This window comes from Photinus pyralis, unplaced genomic scaffold (genome assembly GCF_008802855.1).
Source record: "Photinus pyralis isolate 1611_PpyrPB1 unplaced genomic scaffold, Ppyr1.3 Ppyr1.4_LG9, whole genome shotgun sequence".
Taxonomy (NCBI): Eukaryota; Metazoa; Arthropoda; class Insecta; order Coleoptera; family Lampyridae; genus Photinus; species Photinus pyralis.
The window spans coordinates 19,888,386-19,908,231 of record NW_022170878.1 but is presented as its reverse complement, the minus strand read 5'-3'; positions in this window follow the sequence as shown (position 1 = coordinate 19,908,231).

The window sequence follows — 19,846 nt, the reverse complement described above, 5'->3', positions numbered from 1 at the left end:
AATTTTAATAGCTCTCATTTCTAGATTGTTCCTAAAATACCCAAAAATAATTAATTACGAGATAATCATCATGAATCAGTTAATTATTTTTGTTTATTCCAGTCTGAAAACAATTTACTTGAATTGGCAATTATACAATTAATATAATTGAGTGTGGTCACTGAACGCCTAATTTGGTCATCTTTCCAGCTACACTGAAATGTTTAAACGATGAAGATTGAACATGATTACATAGTATTGCGAAAAGTATTATTAACCAGTAAAGCGGTACAAATTACAAAATTTGCCGGTTGTTTGCGGCAACGATCAGTTTCGAAAGTTAATTTCTCTGCAACTCCAATCCCTATTACCTTTGAACTACAAAGCGTCCCATTTTAACAATCACCTGTCGTTTTACGAGCAAAACACTAATTTTAATTTGTAAATACGCACAGAAAATTAAGAGTATCCAGCAAAAGCGAAGGTTGATATGTACAGCTACCATGTAAAGGTCTTGCAACGAGAGACAAACCGCGCACATTTTTGACAGCTGCTAAACACAGGCGATTAGAGCTGAACGCATGTCACATCAATATTTCAAAAACATTTTCCTTTAATAAATAATAAGTATATTGATTTTCGCATCGTTTCTCAATGTAACTTTTCAAATTTGCTTATTTATTACCTTTAGGAAACTATTATGTTTGCTATTATATGTATTTGTAATAGCACTACTCGCCGATAATAAAGAATCTTCATTGTCTCTGTTTAGACTTAAAACTGAACGATTTTAATGTGTCATTAGTCATTACTATATTTATTGGCATCTCTTATATAATAAATAACTCATTCTGCGAAGAAATTATGAAATGAATAGTACGACATGTGCGAGTATTTGTTTTAGTAGCAGTTATACAACATAGAAAAAAATTGCTTTCTTAATTACCAACACACGTAATCATGATTCGTATGTAGTTTCCAAGAGTAGAGGTTGAAAATCTAAACCCTAAAAATTCAATCAATTAGCTCTGATTGAATTAGATGTTTCCTACTAACGTTGCTTTCAGTGTAATTAGACCTAATCTGCTGCACTTAGTGCGAAACAAAACTTATCGGTTTCCGTGGCTTTCTGATACAATCAAGTTTAGGTAACAATAGGTAATATTTTGAAATATAGGGTGCCCATTATGTATGGAATGTAGTATATATCTCAGTAAATATCGTGTGTACAACATTTTTCTGTATGGAAGTTGTTTAACATTTTATTTTTCGTAATAAGGCAGATTTCATTTGTTTTTATTTCAGAAAACAAGTGAGTAACGAAAAACAATTGAATTTTTTTCAATGACAGTGTACCTTTTCATTATGAACATTAAAATGCTACCCTCATATCCTATTTATGTTGTGTGACATCTTCAATTACTACATCCGTCTCGCGGTGTATCTATCTCAATGGAAAATTTCACACGTTACACCCTTACCCAAGAAATCGAACCCAAAAACCGTAGCGGATCTGAAGTCATCTCATATACTACCCATGATCTCAAAAATCTTAGAACGTGCATTGGAGTTCCAAATTGGTAAATTCCTAGATAGGCATAACTTACTCCCCCACATATACCTAATCGGGTTTTAGGACTGGATAAGAATCTGAATATGGTGACAGCTATAATACTTGTCGAGTGTCGATTTTTCCCCAACCAGCAGCACACTTATGTGTACATTCCGCGCTAGAAAACGGGCTCCAATATGGCGGAAAAGTGAGCTTAGAACATTGAATAAAAACAGTATTTTGCTTAGAGGAATGTAACAAAATAGTTATTTATATAACAAGAGCGCGAAGCGTTATATACAATGTTTTTTCTACAACTGAACCGATTGTTAATTAAACTTGCTTTCAACTTTGTCATGTGTGCCAAATACTTTTTTTCATTGTAGACGGTTTCGCGCACGTTGTCAAGAGCAACCTTACTTATTAACCGTTTAGAAATCTACTACTTCGCGTTTCGAAATTCGTCAGAAAATGACAGGTTTTTTGACAGTTGTAGAAAAAATTTATTGTTTGACAAATTTTACTTGTCTTTTTTTCAGTTTTTGATATTACGTTTTTCACATTATTTACCACATCTATCTAGGTTTGTGATTGTTTAATACGCTATAGGCGTAAATATTATTTTAGTTGGTTTAATGAATTATAGCTCGGCCTGAAGATGACCAGTTATGTCGAAATCGATAGCCGCAACAGACAAATAAAAAAACGTGTTAAAAAGATTTTCTTTAAACCCCTCTTCATTATACAACACGTTTAAAAAAACGATGGAACAATACATCAGACGAATTAATGAATGTAATTAAAACGAAATCTGCAAATTTAGATAATGCATTCCCACAGTCTTACCTATGTTCATTTACAATTATTGATTTTGCAATTTACTGAAATTCTAGCTGCGAATGTCTAGTGGCATGTCGAAAGTTAATCACATACATCTCAAGTAAATAAAGAGATGTTGACGCACCTTTAGGGAATAAACATCAAAAGGGGGAAATATTTACAAAAAGCAAATGCTACAAAATTCAATATTCTCTGTTTTGAGAAAGTTAATTTTGACATAGTAGGTTTATTACGTTTATCTTTGCCCCTGCAGATAAAGCTTGCAATCGATAATTAATTACGTACAGTTCGCAATAGCGGGTGATCAAATAGAAATTAATAGTTTCGTTCTAATACATGAGATAGGATAAATAAATATGATGGAAAGCGGTTTTTATCATAGAAGCAATTTTTCAAACCGGCACCATTCTGATAGTAACTCGTCGATCGTCGTATCAGTGTGTTATAAAAAGGTGAATAAATTTGTGGTTTTCATAAACTACTAGTTGATAAAATGGATGGTTTTCAATTTCGAAATGGCGGTTACGTATATTTACATAGCCCATTAATCTACACATCTACGTCGCTTTAGAGATTTAGAGGATTGCCTAGATATCTCATTTATAAAGAATTTCGTGGCGTGATGATAGTAATAACGATATCCGCTCGCGATGTAGAAATTGATACGCGAATTTATCTCATAAGGGGCGTTCACAACTCAAGCAATATTAGCAATATGCAGGGTGGCTCGATAATCTGGGTAGGCAGGTTATTTCCATTTTTTTTAATGTTTGTTCTTAAATTATTTGAACAATATTTTCTAACATTAAGACTAGTATAAAATTCACAGTGTGTTAGCTTGACAATATTGTCCGTACTAAACAAGATAGCATACGACGGATTCGTATTGTATCTAGCAGACCGTTTTAGGAGAACGTCAAGTGTTCCCATACATTTTTAGATCTTGTCAATGAAATATAACAGGAAATAGTTATTTACGTTATAAGTCCGGTAGGTTACTTGTAACAGTACGAGTTAGACATTATGGACGAGGCGACGTCAGGAGCCGAGTCAAGAATGTCTTAAACGAGTACTGTTACAAGTACTACCGGACGTATATCGTAACGTATTTTTTTCACTACTAGCGTCTGATGACATGATTATTAACCTTTTTTCCACTTGTAAAGTAGGCTTTCTCGGCATTTGTTTAAAGTGGTTAATAATTTTTTATTATTAACTAGTAGTCAATAATGAGAACTGTCACGCTGTCACTTTTAGAAAACACAACCCGAAATTTCGCTCAATAAACGTTTGGACAAGTTCTCTAAAACGAATAATTGCCACCATTCGCAATTTCCAGAGAAATTACATACCTAAAATTATCACATTTTGAACAAATTCGAACGAAATTACTCTTTGAAAAATCTCAATGACAGAACAAAATACGACCTGTTTGACTTGTACTTCCACGTACTTGATCGACATGTTAAATTAATAAACAAAAAATTCTGTCCAACCGTTCACTTTCTTATCAATATAATATGTTAATTTAGAGGATTTCAAGTGCTAGTAGTGAAAAAAATAGTATATATACCACGGTAGAGAAGTCTCTTATTGCCTTCGCACCTTACCCCCCTCGGCGCAAGCGCCTCGAGATGTAATCTTGGTGCTCAGGCAATAATACTGGACTTCTCTACCTTGATATATAATGTACTATTATTTCATACTGTAAGTCTGTTTTGTATCATTATTTCATTTCAAAGATTACAAAATTTCATTATATTGTAAAAATCGCATTACCTTGTTTCTGTGGCAACGGCCGTTGCTATAGTTTGTAGTTTGTTGACATTGAATTTTTTCACTGAAAAATGGACGCTATAAACGTTGTGGGATGTTCCACTGTTCCCGATACAATCCTGTCGAAATCTCATTAAGCAACCGAAAAGTTGGTTCCTAAGAAGTCGGCCGCAAGGTATGAAAAAGAGTACTAAGTGTTTTGCCAATGGAGGAACGAACATGGGGCGAAACAAGTAGAGAAAAACGTCATGTTGGCATACTGTTTTCAATGCAGTAAGTTTTTGAATTGAGATTTTTTTGCCTGGGTTTCGGTGTTAAAGCGTCATGGGGCATGGAAAAGCTCATAGACGGCAGAAAAATACATCGAAGGCTCGGTAGAAGGAAAAGTTAAGATGGCCCGTATGCTACAACTGATACAAGGCGGCGAAAATTTCATTGAAGTTCTACAGCAGAAGGAATCAAACATTACTAACTCGACATCCAGTAATAACCCAGGCGTTAGTGTTGAGGGCAATACAAATTGTTTCATTACAATCAATGTTAATGTTTGAAATAAAGAATTACAGCCAAATTTATGTTGGGGTTTTTAATTAATTGTGTGAAGATGTCAAATTTGATGTATACCTACAAATAATAACAGTCCGGTAAGTGTTGCTTAGCGACACTTACCGGCTCTGATGCTGTAATAACTCACCTACCGGACTCAAATTAATAGTGTAATCGAACATCTACCGGACAGTATGAAATAAACGTTATTAAAAGTAAAGTGGTACACCAATTAATTAAAAATTGTTTTGCCAAAAGGAATCGAGTTATGACCTTTAACGTCAGTGACTACTTGCGACTTATAATACAGGCACATTGTAATAACAGTTGAAGGGGGGGGGGGGGTCTCTCGTAAATACTCCTCAAAGGTGGGGTAGCAGGTTGTTTGAGCTTCATTTTCGTGAGGTGTCGTTAACGAAGGTCCTTTATTAGGCATTCTGATACGTATTGTAACAATTCGGTCTCGACTCGACCCTACCCTGTCCTGACATTTTCCCTTTTTTCAATCTCCATCATTTCATCGATCGTGGGGGGGTGGCCGTAGTGGCAGTAATCGTTTACCTAAATGAACTGGACCTGTGCTTTGTTCCTCCTTCAGGAGTTTCTCCCATGCTGCCATTGGTACATATTTTTTGTTTCCCCCTTGTTTCCTCTTTCTGTTTTTATGTGCTTATACATTTTCGCATTCCTCTCCATTGGGCTAAGCTTGGCGATGTTCTCTGCAAACAGGCGAATTCCTTGATCTCATGCTGTTCAAAGGCTCTCTTTTTCTCCTCTTTGGCCTCCCAAATCTCTTCAGTGATCTGCTGTGGTTGTGCATGGCTTGCTTCCTGTTCGGTGACATAGGCGATGTATATCCCCCAAGTGTTTTCCCTGTAGATTCCTTGAGCGTTTCGCCGAACCTGTTCCCCCTTTCCCCTTTTTGTTCCTCATCTTGTAGTACTCCATTGTATACTTCACCTTTTTCTTCTCCCTATCAGAAGTTTCACATCCCACCATTCAGTTCTCCCGCTTTACTCCCTGTCTTTCTTCGTATTTTTCCCCTCCCCTTACTTTCCCCTTTATACCCTTTTTACCATTTTGCGGTCCGATCTTACTGTTCTGGCCCATACTCCTACTGTGTTCGTGATGCTTATTTTCTTTGATTTGGCCCTTATTATGGGGTCTATCTGTTATTCAGAGTTTCCTCTCCTCCATGTTGTCAGCACCGTTTTGGATTTGCTGAATGTGATTTCCACCCTCAGTCACACGGCACACAAAGACCCAAAAAACCAGCCAGACCCGGCTTCAATAAGAGCTACCTTTCCCAATTCCCCTATTTATCCAATCATCTTGTCTAATTGCTCCCCGCGACTTGCGCCCCTCTATTCTATCTTTTCCCCTTTATTTCAATTTCAATTTAATTTTAGCCTTAATCCTAAGTATCGAGTATGAATTCAAGCACTTATCTTATATCTTTACGCCGTTTGTTGTCCTGTTGGTTGGAGATTCCTACACGATCTCTAACCTTCTCACGATTAAATTAGTCCCGCGTGTTATTTGTGTCTTGATAAAGACGACTACCGCTTGAGCTTCGAATATAAGTTTGAAATATGACCTGCCTCGAGTTTAAAATTTACGTGACTTTCTTTAAAGAGCGCTCACTGAAAGGCACGTCTGCACTGAATACCGGCCCGAAGTCGACCCAGCATTGAAACTGTGAGACACTATAACTTAAAATGTTGGAATGTACATAAAAGATAGAAATGTTAAAATTTTGCAATTCTGAAATTGTAACACTTCGATTATGTCACATTTAGCGATCACTTAAAATCCATTCCGTGGAGAAACATTTATGACCTGAATGAAATAAATGATAAAGTACATTTTTTTGACAAGAATATTCTTACCCTTCTGGACATTCATGCCCCCTTACGAACCTCAAGATTCACCAAACCAGCAGCCCCATGGTTAAACGAAAATCTCAAGTTAATGATATCCTTAAGAGATACTGCGTTTGTCAAATATAAAAAGTCAAGAACGGAAGATCATTGGCAAAATTATAAGCGTTTAAGAAATTTGACCACTCTTACAGTAAAAAAAGAAAAGAAAGCGTATTATACCTAACGATATGAACAAAACCCAAACATGTTATGGCGCGATTTAAAGCAATTTAATTTTAACAACAAACAAATGAAAAACCTTCCTGCAAACTTGTCAAATGTAAATTTAATCAACAATTACTTCATTGTATACCACCCAATAATTTGTCGTCTCAGCAATTATTGAACTTCTATCTCTCTAACCGGGCACACGCTGGGCAGCTTTTGAAATTTAATACAGTTTCGGAAGAATTGATTTTCCAAATAATATTACACATTAAATCTAATGCATCAGGTTTTGATCAGATGAATGCTGCAATACTTAAACTCTGTGTACCGTTTCTTTTGCCGTACATAACTCACGTAATAAATTTTTGCATCACAAACTCCACTTTTCCTGCTCAATGGAAATTAGCACGAATTATTCCGCTTGCAAAAACGAACAACCCACGTGACCTTAGGGATTTCCGGCCTATTAGTATATTGCCTGTGTTATCAAAGGTACTTGAGAAGGTCTTAGATTCCCAAATACGCAAATATTTAACTATCAATAAATTAATTCCAAGCATCCAATCTGGATTTAGGCCGGGACATAGTTGTACCACCGCACTCCTAAATATTACTGACGACATCATTCGTGCAACTGATAATGGTGAAGTAACATTACTGGTGCTTCTCGATTACAGTAAAGCGTTTGATACAATAGACCACCATCTGTTACTGGCACGGTTGCATCACATTGGTTTTAGTAGCCCGGCAATGAAATTGATTACGGATTACTTAAGTGACCGATACCAATCAGTTTGTCTGAACGGCGAAAATTCTGATTTTCTTCGTACATGGAGGGGAGTACCGCAAGGGTCTGTATTGGGTCCACTTTTATTCATGGTATATACGTCAACATTTTCTAATAAGTTAAAACACTGTAAATCGCACTTTTACGCAGATGATACACAAATTTACTTATCTTTTCCTGCAGATCTAGCAACGAGTGCATGTAAATTGATAAATGAAGATCTAGAATCGATACAAAAAGCCTCGGAAGAACATCATCTACAATTAAATGTTACCAAAACACAATCAATACTATTTGGTAGAAAACAATCGAGACTAAAGGCCCTACCTGATCTTAAATTGATTCTGAATAATCAAAATATTGCGTTAAGTGATTCAGTAAAAAATCTTGGGTTAATTATGGACCACCAATTACGATTTAAGGAGCATGTCACAAAGAACCTTAACGCATCGTATGGGATACTAAAACGTATTTACCAGCATAGGCATCTAATGAATACAAAACTGAAAGCTCGCATTTGTAATATCCTTGTACTATCTAGATTTAATTATTGCGATACTGTTTATGGTCCATGTTTAGACTCCGTTGACGTTGGTAGGGTTCAGAAACTTCAAAATTCTTGCCTACGTTTGATTTTTGGCATTCGTAAATACGAACGAATTAGTCATAAATTAATCACGTTAGGTTGGTTAAACATGAGTAAGCGTCGTCACCATCATGCTGCATCACTTTTTCATAATGTTATCATGAGCAAATGCCCACAATATCTATATCAAAAAATATCTTTTCGTACTGATGTTCACAACCTCAATTTAAGATACAAAGGCAAGCTGACACCACCGATTCACAATTCCCAATATTTCAAAAGAGCATTTTCTTATTATATTGTAAAAATCTATAATGAGGTACCAGACATCGTAAAACAGTTTAAAAGTGCTCGGTTCAAAAACAAACTCTATTCGCTTATGAAAAGTGGCTTAACGTTCAATGTTTAGAGTAGTAACCATCTATGCAATTAAAGCAACACCATTTTGAAATATTTGTAGTATACATGTAATGTACGGGGTTAAGTGGTAGAGCAGACTAAGGTATCTTACTGTGGAACTGAACTTCGCCCCATTTCACCATTTTTTATATGTATTTTTTCTTCTTTCGCCAATTTAATAAAGGCATTATTATTATTATTATTATTAAAATTTTAGAATTTTGAAAAGTGAAAATGTTGAAATTTTACGTCTTCATCCACTCTACATTCCGGTCGAAGTCTCCGTCTACGTTTACCATTACCTCTGCGTCCGTGACTATGTCAAAGTTATTCGGTACCTACGCAGGTGCCTTCGCTTGCGCCCACGTTTACCTTCACTTTTACGTCAATTGTTATATCCAAAACTGCTTTGACGTTTACGTCTAGATTTAAAAATCTCAAACCATCAAAAAGCTGGGAAACAAAAAAAGTACGACGTAGCTTAACTACGCTTACGTGATCATCAACATTTACTTTTAACCCTCAAAATACCTAAAAAAATATTAAAAAAATATTTCTTAACATAAAATCCGTGCGATTTTGCAATTTGGACGATTGACAATTATGAAGTTTCAAAAATTCCTAAGATTAGAAGTTTCGAGGCATTTAAAATTTTCAAAAAAAAGTACAAAATCCAAAGCTTAAAAGCAACGAAAATTAGAAATTTGCAAACACCTTAAAGCTTTGGGAATTAAAGAACTTGAACGTTGAAAACGTGAAAGTCGACGGTTTGAAAAGTCAAAACTATGAATAAGTACTTCAATACTTTGACCTCAACCATCACGTCCACTTTTTGGAAAAAATTAATACGAAACTCATCAGTAAGATGACACCACTAAACCTGACTCGCAACACATTTGTTAATTAAAATTAAATTGGTGTAATAACTATTAATACCTTAAGTACCGTAATCAAGAAATGTGAGTCGAAGAAATCTGGAAAAGAAAGAGAAAGGGGGAAAAGATTCAAAAATATTTCTCGGAAATATAGGCACCACTAACTTTGGTTATCTTTACGCCGTACAGCAAAACTAGAAAACTGCTCTGGTAATCGGGAAATGCAGGACGAAAGGAGTTAAATCTACTGGAGGAAGATTAAAGAATAGGCACAGAAGGTTTATTAAAAAAAAACAACTTGTTTTTTAACTAAAACTTTTCTCTCGGGTATGAATGATGATGGTTGATAAACTAAAAATGATAACTAAATGTACGCAAATAACTTTAACTGGCTGTAATTAATAAGTATCTTTTTTTAGGTAATAAACAAACGAAGAAATTAAATAAGTAATTGCTTAGTTGTTTCCTGGTTCCTGAGGGTTGTTCGGCAGAGTTTGTTCAGCGGCTCCGGTGAATTGCGGTTGCAGAAAGCAGCGGAATAAATTTGCGGGAAGGGAAAGAGGATAAAGATGAGGGTAGAGCTCGGGGTAGAGGGATCCACTGGAAAAGAAATCTGAGGGGTGTCGACAGCAGATTGAAGACAACCAACCAAGCCTCTAAAATTACTCGGTAAACGGCAGTACCAACACACAGAAAAAACAAGACTTGAAAAAAAAACAAAATTACAATGTAAACCAACAGGCGACGGCTGCTCACGAGATGGTGTGGGCCTTAACAGAAGAGACAATATATACAGGGCGAGCTTTTTTTCATTTCTGCTATAGGGATCGTAAACCGTAAGAGATACAAAGTCAGTTAAAGTTAAGCAAAATTTTATGCTGATTAATTATCCTATTCATAATTTCTTGTATAGCTTTACAAACAGCAAAGTTATGGCTAAAAAACCGAAAAATGTCATTTTCGAAAATACTTTTGACTTTTGCCATATACCGGACGTGATTGAAAAAAATGGTTTGCATGCGTACAATAATGCATTCAATAAATTTATATTAAGTAATATTTAAAAAACACAAACCTCAAACTCGGCTCCACATAGTTTTTACCACTACGGGAGTAGTTGATGGTATACCTTTTCAGGCAAAATCGTTCTCAGCAAAGATACCTGGAGGCTGGGGGTGACACCCCGCCAAACCTAAATACAAAATGCAATACACTGTGCAAAACGCTATTAAAATCACTGAAAACGACGATGAATTTAAGTATGTGAGTTAATAAACCCACAATTCCCTCCCGCACTAACGGCCCACCTTGTATATGCATGAAGGTGGATATGTGGAAACATTTAAATACATAATTATGTCAATAGAACTAAATAAACCAGTTTTATTTGCGTGTGGTTTAAATATGTAAACATTTAAGGAAGGAAAGCCTACGAGTGTTTTTACAGAGTTTGGCAATTTATTTTAAATTGAATTTATATACCAAACTACGATTTTTTCCCTACGTGAAACGCTCAGTCAATATTTATGTAAAGAAGCTGCTAGCACGCTGAAATATATTACTCTAAAAATACGGTTTCGCCCTTTTATCATCGTAATGGTGGTATGTACTCGTGCATGAAGCGCGTAAGTTTTATTGTTATTATCTTCAAAGGTTGCATGAAAGCAGTTGTCAGCTTTTATCTGTGGACTGCAGCAGTTACGTGATGAGCTTTCAAAATTATTTCTAGCTTTCCAATTAAATAATTCGACAAACGTTGACGGTAGGTGCGGACGATCTTCTTGTGAACACATCTTTTGTTTAGTGACTACATTGGAAAATGGGAGTTGACGCCGAATCTAACTGGATAGGTACTATTCCAATTCCAGTTATAACAATTGACAAGATATCCGTGTCGGAATTGAATGGAGCTTTAGTGTTTGAAGCTTAGAGTAGAAGTTTAAGTACTCGTTTCATTTTACCATGTGTTCCTATAATAATACCACTATTTAAAAATTTGAATGAATAAAAGCTATTTAGATTGACTGTAAAAGATAGTTATGTAATGAGTGCGAAAGGCAAATAGATCCGTTTTTTAAGAATTCAACAGTCAAAAATAAAACTTCATCAAATCACATCAAATCGTAGTATGTTGTCAAAATAGCCACTAAACCCGCCTTCGTATTTTTTTACTTTCATAAAAACTTACTTTCATTTGATACCAAGGCCATTTTCAAATCTGATGGATGGTTATTTTTTTATCAAGTCTTTTAGTAAGCATCACGTTTAGTAAATGTACGGCCAGGCTTATTTTGTCCATTATTTGAAAGTTGAGCTTAATGAGCTTACACTAGAACGCACCGAAATATTTTGTAAGTTTTGTAAAATAAAAGACTTAATTCTTTGTATACAATTTTGATATTATTTTGCAAGTTGACGTTTTTTTACATTTTTTTACATTACGCAAATATATGTTAAACAATAAATGTACAGTTCGAAAGTTAAAATTCGGTGGATACTAGAGCTATATATTTAATAGCAACCGCGCGATGGTTTTACTGTTACACGTACGACACTACCTTGGCCTGGATGATACGACCACACATAGAGGTGGTGAATTCATGTCTTTGATAAAGACAAACTGCCCTGTTTGAAGATTGGGAGGAGTGTCAGAAAACTATCTCTGACATTATTGTAATTCTTCTTTATATCCCTTAGACCATCGATGCCGTATAATATGTTGTTGCAGTATTTGAATGTGTTGGTAACGAGATGATGCAATGCAATGTCTCCCGATTAAGGGATGCCCTGGTTTAACTGGATTGTAGTCATTTGGATTAGAGCTAAGAGGGGGAAATCTGGATTCTGGATTATGTTAGGAGTGTGAACAGGGTTCACGCGTACCTCGGCCCCAAATTCGGGCCCTTTGCGCTACCTCCCTGACTAGAGTCGTTCGATCCGTCAATGTCACTCAAGCCGTAGTTTGCCTAGTAGTTGAGTGATATGGAAGTTCAGTTCTTTGGAGTAAATGCCAGTGGCGATGGAAGCAGATCCAGAAGGGCATCCATGACGGCTTTGGGGGTTGTTCACATGGGCGCCCGTGCAAGCAAGGCACACAAATCTTTGCACATGGGTAATAAGTGCTAAGGTTGTGGAGAGTCTGGTTCTAGGGCACCAGATAATTGCTCCATAGCAGAGTACAGGTCTTATCAGGGCAGCGTACAGATACAAAACAGCCTTCGGGGATGGTCCCCAAAGTATCCCAATTGCCCGGCGACTTTGCCAGAAAGCCCTATTTGCTTTTTCGGATTGAGTTGGATATGTTTGCTCCAATTCAGTTTTTTGTCAAGTCTGATTACTAGATATATCACAGACTCTGAAAATTGGAGGTGTTCATGGAATAGTATGGGAGTATGCAGATCCTGCACTTTTCTTGGGAAGAGAATTAGCACTTTTTTTATCGGGTTGATAGACAAGGTGCGTTCTGTATACTATTCTTCGGTTACTCTTCGAGCTGATTGCATCAGTCAGGCAGTAGCCACTGTCAGTGATGCAACAGGGAAGGCTGTTTGCAGTTAAGTTAAGGGGCATCCTCTCATTACGGGGCACCTTAGTATTTCATCGCCAACGCCTCGTACGACTTTCGTTACCTACGCCGTGGTGGCATAAAGTCGATTTTTCGAAGGTTGCTTTGTCAAAAGCCCCTTCTTCTGTGACTACTCCCAATGTGGACGGTTTATTGTTATAAGAGGGGAATTTAATTTAACTGAACTTGGACAAATGGACAAGAAGAGTTTAGAAAGTGAATAAATTGTGTTTCATCATTCGTGTATCATTGCTGTAGTTTGAAAGGAAGGTTTTTCTCTAAAACATGTTATGTTTCAGAGCAATGGTGCGACCTGAGATTGGCGAGAACGTATCCCTGATAGATGATAGTAAATGTAGAGGACCAGAATGTAGAAGCTTCAATGTCGTGAAATGAGAATCCTTGGGAAGAAAGATTGCAGGAATTACCATGAAGAACATACGTTCCAATCATGGTATTCTAATGAAGGTCTCATCGAAATGAATTAGTTTGAAAAGTGTTAACCAGACTACCCGCATATTATTATTTTGCTTCTTTTTTGGCATTTGGTTTCTATAAACATTAGTGAATTGAATTATGCAGCGTTACACGGTCGAGCGACACGTTAAAATTGTGAAAACGTTTTACAAAAATTGGCGTTAAAAAACTTTTTGCGCCTTACATGATTATTTCGGTCAAAATAACCGTCCTGCCGGAACCACAATTGGCATAAATGTGCAAAAATTCTCTAAGGGCTTGATTCTTTTTGCATTATGTATCGTAGATTTTGAATGTATACCACGCTTTATAACCCAACCATTTACTAAGCTGTTTCGGGTTAAAGGATGCGTTTTATCTGCACAGGAGTGCATAATTTATACATGTTGCCTTTTGTTTCAACAATGAAAGAAATTTGTCTAAATTGAGTGAATCATATAAACACTCTTAGATTGCCACTCCCTGATAGTCACTGGATCAAGTTTTGCAAATACTAAATAAGTAGGTAAAGTACCCCAGGTTCAGTAGGTTGTCCTAATAAAGACCTTAAGTGCTTCTTACATGATCCACTAAGAGACTGAGATTTTTAAAGATTCTTTTTTGATAGGTTCAATATAGAATTTGGTAATTAACTGTAATCACTGCCAAGCTATTGATCATATTGTCATTTGTGATTTGAAGATTGGCTACAACTTCAAAAGCTTCACCATGTAAAGCTTTTTTTAAATTATGAAAACGCTAGTACATTCCTAATATGACTATTATCATTGTAAACAATGCTATTACCTATTATTGGTTAAGCTGTCAAATGAATTACTAAACTGTAACCAGTCACCTGATTCACCTGAAACTGAGAACCTGAGAACTACATTTACGAATGTAAGTTTGAAAATTAGTTAAACGAGCTTTTAAACTACCACGTTTAACACGAAGCTTTCGTAATTCTTGTGAGACTCCATATATAATAAGCAAATGAACAATACGTTACAGATTGCCTGCTATCTGAATGGAATGTTGAAATTGAATTCGCTTTTGGAACTCTGTCCAGCTGAAATGCGGCACTGAATGTCGGTCTTGAAATAGGTGACTAGAACTGCGCTCAAAGATGTAACGACTTGGGAAAAATGTTTTCCCAGATGTTTGTTTTTCAATACCCAATTGTTGAAATCGTAATTAGTCGAAACTTAATTATTAAGAATTATTGAGAAATAAATTCGGCTCGAAGGACCATATGTTTAAGCTACATATGCTTTGAAGCTATACACTACACGAGGAACAACAGGTTCATTAAAAGAAAGCCGATCTGTTCAGGCATATACCGTACCAGATTTGTCCGACAAAGATTATGAGAATGCCAGTTCACATAGAGCGCGATTCTTAAAAAAATATAAACAGTAGCGTGTTTTTCAAGTTTGCAGATTTGTTGCAAATTTTTAATAATTTTTATACAATAAATTGGTTTGACAAAACAAGCGACAGAATAACGTTTTTTTGAATGCGAACGAGTAAAAATTAAAAACACAACAATTTTCTTTAATTTGAATTTGTCATGATTATCTAATGTAATCAGTCTTTTTGCTGCTATATCAAAAAGTGTACTGTTTGATAATATCTAATGAAAACTAGTAGTTGCAATGAAAAAAATAAGCCCCCCTTGAACAGCAGCAGAAGTACGTCACTGGCCACAAATTTCAAGTACGTATAAATGGGTAGCAAACTTTTTATAATTTTGGATACCACAACAAAAATTGTTATTTTGAAGATATATTCAGTGGTCCAGACAAAATTTTCACCCTGCATGTTAGAATAGTATTACTTGAAACCGTTTTAGAGTCAAAATTATTATTATTTGGGTAATTATATATAAGATTAATGCGCATGAAAAATGATCGAAACAGTAAACTCAACCATTGACCCAAAAATCGTATATTACAGAGAGAGTGTCTAAGTCACCCCACACTAAACTCAGAGCCAACAGCTTTTTTGCTTACCAATATTGATGGAATATTCAGGAAAATCACGCAGCGAAACATTGATTGTAAAATGAAAAGGCTTTTTTGACCTCTATAATATATAGACAGACACTTCCCAACTGTTCAATTCATCAACGCAGCTGCGTCTATCAACACCCCAGTTAACAGTAATTAAATACACGTAAACGAATAAGCAGAAATAGGCAATGCGATAACCGTAATCGTATAATTGTGGAGTTAGTTGGTTTAATGTAAATTTTCAGCATGTAGGGCGTTGCTCGTTACATTCATGACGTTGTGTTGTAAGCATTTAAACACGAAATGTACATCCCTTGAAGTGGTAACGTGCAGTAAATGTGTACAAAGCATTCTCTGAAATGTTGAAACGCTTTGAGAAAACTATATGCTCCTACATCTAATCCAATATTTTAATGTAAGTAATGTTTTTTCATGTTAGCGACTGTGTTCACAGCTTTACATTTTGAGGGAGAGATGGAATTTATTCATATCGGTATTACTGCAGTAGAGCTCAAAGGTGTTCAGAAATTGATTATGAAACTCCGAAGAGCCGCTATTTAAGAATTTAAGATATCTGATCTCCTATACCTACTTGATGATGTGGCTGTTGGCTCTCTTTAGGATTCAAACGTTAACTACAGTCATAGATCAGTAACGTAAATGATGTGAAAAAAGAGTTTTAATGAACTCTCTTGAAGATCAGATGTATTTAAAATAAACCGATACAACGAAATATCGAAGGATCCTGAGTATTACAATCACTTTTAACGATAGTTTATTTCAATCTTACAAAATACATCAAATTCATGTCTTGGGCATTGAGATTTGAATCACACGTACACATGCGGTTACCAAATGTGCTCGTGATGTAATCTTTCAGCATCAAGATGATGCGTTTGAAAGCTTTTACAACTCCAAATTCATTTGTAAACAATAATTTTGGGTACATTTTGCTCTAAAACTTTTGACCTATTCCACAGTGAAGAGTTATATCGAATTGTTGTTACACATCTAAGAGTCATAGGGGATAATCTAGCGAAAGTCCGAACTCGATACATGACCTAGGGAATGGAATAGGTATGTTCATTTCTATTATATGGAGCCCGTAGTTTTTCCTGTTCCCGATTAACTCGAAGTCCTATTACTTTTGTTCCTGTTCACATAACTTCCTGAAAATAAATAGCGTCCGTCCTTAATGTCCAAAGTACCCGTGCACCAAATTTCAACACAATCGGCCACTTTTAAAAAGAGTTAGAGACGAACGGGCGGACGGACGACAATACAAAACTATAAAGGACCTGAGGATCCTTAGTAAACTGATTTTGTTCTCATAATTTCCTATTTTCTCTTCCCGAACGGATTTTGGGAGGTGGTTACTAATCTTAACTTTAATTTTTACATTCGTGTAATCTTAAATTCATCAAAAGTTTATATTGTGTGAAATTGCAGTGATTATCCTAGAAAATGGCCTCTGCTTACTTAGACCGTACGGATGCAGTCATTTCATAATTGACGACATGGTCGACAACAAATCTATCAGTTAATTTCTCGTTCAGCAAAGGATTTTCTGACGGAGTACTTTTTAGACGTTTGGGAAGGAAAAAATTCATATCTATTAAATTCAACAAAAGTGTGTAGGGTGAATCAAATACTTTTCAAATAATATTTTATTGACATTCGAAATTTGCCAGGAATTGGCAATCCCATCTGGGAGATAATTGAAAGCAGCCGGCACAGAATATGCTATATCTGCGCTATTTGTTAGCATTTCAGTCCATTGTGTGTTGTTGACATCGTAAAAAAATAGGGACATAGCACTGTTTTCTATAAACGTCAAACAATGCACAAAGAGCGACATGATACATCACGAAAACAGATATTTATCAAATCCAGAACTTACAAATAGAAGTCGTTCAAGCGGACTTCAAAATGTTCGAAATGAAATTTGTTTGTTTATCATATTGGCCCAAGAGAGATATTTTTTTACTAAACATTGCACCAACAACTGTTTTATAAAAGACGGTGACGAGGGCCGCGTAAAGATTCCGATGTCCTATTCTTGATATGCGGTTATTGGCTCCGGACCGTAGAAGAGTAGTAAGTTTTAAATTACCTACGAAGTTATACGATGTTAGTTGTTTCGAGGTTTTCCATGACAGAAAAGAATGAATTGTTTTACACGAAAAACACTGTAACGACGGCCAAGATGCCTGAGGCGAATGAGAATATAACAGGTGCTGGTAAATCATATATTATCACAAACTTTCATAATAATCCATGATGTCTAAGTAATTTTTCATTCAAATCCTATTTTTTTCCCTAACAGAGCATAAATTGCTCTCCAAAATTCCCAAAACGATCAACCTCTGTTTTTACACAATGCAAAAATTTCGAAAAACACGTTTATGGACGAGTCCAGGTTTTCTGCAAATTACGGTTGATTTTCTTCTTTTGAAAAGTAGCAGCAATTACCTTAACCCTTACACTAAACGACATAAAACTTATTACTGACCCAATACAAATTAAAAGAGGAATTTTTCCAGGCGACTCTCTAAGTCCGCTTTGGTTGTGTCTTGCTCTTACTCCACTTTCATACTTGTTAAACACTACTAACTTTGGGTGCAATATTAAACATAACCACGAAATACATCACAACATTACACACCTGTTTTACATGGACGATCTTAAATTATACTTTCCACAAACATAAAACTTAATCACCTTCTACACATTACCGAAACATTCTCACGTGACATACAAGTGGACTTTGGAATCGATAAATGTAAAACACAACACATCATAGCTGGAAAAAGACATCTTTAGATTATGAGCTCGAACAGGGTAATTTTATAAATTCCCTGCACGAGAATGAAACTTATAAGTATCTTGGTTTTCAGCAAAACACACACATTAAACATACGAGTATAAAACAAACACTTATCACACAATACCTACAAAGAATACGCAGTATACTTAAAACAAAATTACAAGGTAGAAATACAATCAAAGCTATTAACACTTATGCCACACCAGTACTTATATACTCTTTTGGAATTATACGTTGGACAAATACAGATTTAGAACAAATACAGAGAAACACCCGTACACTATTAACAAAACACCATATACATCACCCTCACTCCTCTACTATACGACTTTACCTTCCTCGTTCGGAAGGAGGTAGAGGACTTACAGACATAAAACTATTGCACCAAACACAAATACACAATTTACGACAATACTTTTATAACAAATCAGATACTTCAGTCCTACACAAAACAGTAACATATGCAGACAAATCTTACACACCCCTTAACCTACACGAAACTAATATACTCCCACCCACACCCAAACTTACATACATCACAAATAACTTACAGACATGGAACCAAAAGCCTTTACATGGACGATTTCCACAAGAGGATAACCAGGATTGTGACAAACATCAGAAACAATCCACATCCAAACACACCACGTTATCACAACCTACTCGTATTCAAACCAAACGCAAAGCCAAACAAACAGTTAGATAATAATCAACGCCACTTAATGAAATTGCTAAACTTGTAGGATTTTTTTTAATAGCGTTGGCTATTGTGGCCATCAATAACTATTTTGTTAAGTATGAATTACATACTATTCCTATATTTCTTTAATGTGTGTTTTTTTAAAAATGTAATACTGTTATTTATAAAATTAGAAAATTTAGGACTCGACAAAACTTGACCAGACGAACGACGTACATGTAACTAGAGTTAGAGCGGAGCCACTTCCAACTCATCACGAAGATGGTGGAGTTGTATAATGTTTAAGATGTATGTTCCTAAGTTGAATGTTAATAGATAAAATATTAAAGCTGGAGTATCTAATTATTAAACACACATAAGAAGAGCATTACAGTACATACAAACACTAATCGTTACTTGATTTTAATCCGTGCGATTAGTTAACCAGGCTAGACCTGAGTTCTGACAAGGAACACGACCATAATAATAATTAAAACGTTTTTATTTGGCGAGGTTCAGCCTCAAGCTGTTCTTCCACCTAACCATCAATTCGGAAAATTGGATGGTGGAACATCTTGTGTAATACAATTGGATCTTTTCTATCGCCTGATAAATTTGACTCGTTGAAAGTGAATTTTGGTGGACAATTTGAATCGAGAACAAACTAGGCTTTAGGTTTCTCAAAATTTAGTAGTTGCAATTTTGTTTACTTACTGGAATAACCAATGTTCCCTAATATGAAAATATTCCACTTTTATACTTAGGGTTTTCAATGGGTCATGTATTACTTTGAGATATGAGATTCCCCATTCAATAGAATTCTCGGATGAAATCGTTTCGTTTGTAAAATCAAAGAATGAATGGATATGGACTATGG